Raw genomic sequence first — 1,955 nt, 5'->3', positions numbered from 1 at the left:
GTGTTTGGAAGGGGGATTCAGTAAACTGACCTTGGCCAGTAAGCAGAAAAAGGACTAACGTCTTGGGTCACGCTAGCGCGCGTACTCTTCTTCTACAAGACTCCATCCAAATCTACCACTTACTTGTTGGTTGGTGTTCCATTCTGTTATCTTAGACTATGCTGCCTTTTTCAATTCCATTCTTCGTCTCCCTAGTCGAAGTCTTCTTGCTGGCCCAACCCAACATGCATTTTAGAGTGTCGTGCCAGGGTGATAGGCGCTCCAGCAGTCATGCATGATCGCCAGAGCCTTTCTTGGCTATGTAAATATAGGGCCGGAATAAGTGCAAGATCCTCAACAAAATGGATTAAGGTGGGCTTCGAATTTTTCATAATTATTTTCTATCTTTTCATCAAGTTCTTGTTTGATCTGCGACTATTATCACAATATCCCTCCTTTTAGGGTTAATGCTATCAATGGTGAAACGATCATTCGCTATCCTTTTTTTGGAAGAGATTTTTTGAATGGGAGAAAAGTAATGAAACCCGCGATGGCTACTGAATAAGCTCCTTTGATTGTTTTTATAATAAACCCTTTGACCTTTTTCTTCGTTCGCCAAATCTTCTTCAGTTCTATCCAAGCTTGGTTTTGTCTGAATCTTTGTGGAAGAAGAAGCGGTTCACCAGCCACTACATCCAGGGATCCCACAAAATCATTAAACCTGGCGGCTGCTCGCTCTTTGATCAGTGATTCACCGGCCACTAGATCGATGAAGAATCTCTCAAAAATCCGCTTTTTGATCAGTGATTCACTAGCCACTACATTCTTGGATCCCACCTTATTCTCAAACCTGGTGGCTCGCTTGATTGGTAGTCCTGTAAGCTCATCTTTCATACAAATTTTGGGGGTACCAGGGCTTGCATCCATCAAGATTGTGAGGAGTTTCCACTACATAATAAGAAACTAGAATTAGATCTTGGAAATGATCGACTCCAATAGATGCTCATCATAAGATTTTTTTACTCCTATTCCTATTGATCAGAAGTATCCAGCCGCGCCACGCCAGAGTGACTTACGAAGCGCTACGGACTGGGTGAAATCCAACAGCCAGTTGTTGTCTCTGAATAACCAGTGCAGCAAGAAGCTTAATTATTCTATAACATAACATAACAGGGTGGGGTTGCGCGTGAGCCGAGTGACGTAGGTGTACAAGAGTACTTCGCGCCACAACCATCTCTTTTTTATAGGTTCTACGGGCCGATGCCTCCTGCTTCATCTGGTAAAAAAGAGTCATAGATACGCCTGTAATTAGAAGGAAGAACCACCATAAAAATCTTCCTCGTGTATTGTCTATAGCGGAACTATGAACGGGAGCTAACAATCCGGACCGTATTGAAAAGGTTCCTAAGACACAGCATGGAAGAGTCAAAATATTTAGAAGTGAGGTCCAAGAATGAAGAAGTGGTAGAATTACTGAATGAATATGAGCCATGGCTAATACCCGAGGCATAAAGGACGTATTTTCTACGGGATCCCGAAACCACCAGACACCCCGACCTAATTCATGATGAGCCCACCAACTTCCTGGCAAGATGCCTACGGTTAAAAACAACTGACATGTCAAGATCCAAATTCAAATTGGTTCCTGGTCCTGGTCAGAGACCACCGTGTTCGCGCCGGCGGTCCAACAAAGAGGCAAAGTAGTGGTGTCTTTATTTCCATTATGAACGACATGCTTCGCCTGCTCCCTCCCCGTGTCCATTAGAGCTCCTGTCCAGAGCGAAGAGAAGGCGAAAAAGCGCCACTGAAGCAGCACGAGCAGGCTTCTATTGCTATGCAACAATAGAGCAGGTGCACCGCCCACAAAATGTTTGAATGATTGGGTAAAGAGCGAGCTTCTTATATGGGATCCGACGCATCCAGCAGAGCGAAGCAACATTCCATTCTTTTCGGCAGCATCATTCCGCATTGGAGGC

General features: G+C 44.5%; 1 pseudogene; it reads right to left on the bottom strand.

The window, feature by feature from the left end:
• Window positions 1-1,051: 1,051 nt before the first annotated feature.
• On the bottom strand, window positions 1,052-1,701 carry LOC123078678 (cytochrome c biogenesis CcmF N-terminal-like mitochondrial protein 2; annotated as a pseudogene).
• Between the last annotated feature and the right edge of the window lie 254 nt (window positions 1,702-1,955).

Source organism: Triticum aestivum, chromosome 1B, assembly GCF_018294505.1.
Source record: "Triticum aestivum cultivar Chinese Spring chromosome 1B, IWGSC CS RefSeq v2.1, whole genome shotgun sequence".
Taxonomy (NCBI): Eukaryota; Viridiplantae; Streptophyta; class Magnoliopsida; order Poales; family Poaceae; genus Triticum; species Triticum aestivum.
The sequence above is the reverse complement of the archived record's forward strand: the minus strand, read 5'-3'. Positions and strand labels throughout refer to the sequence as shown.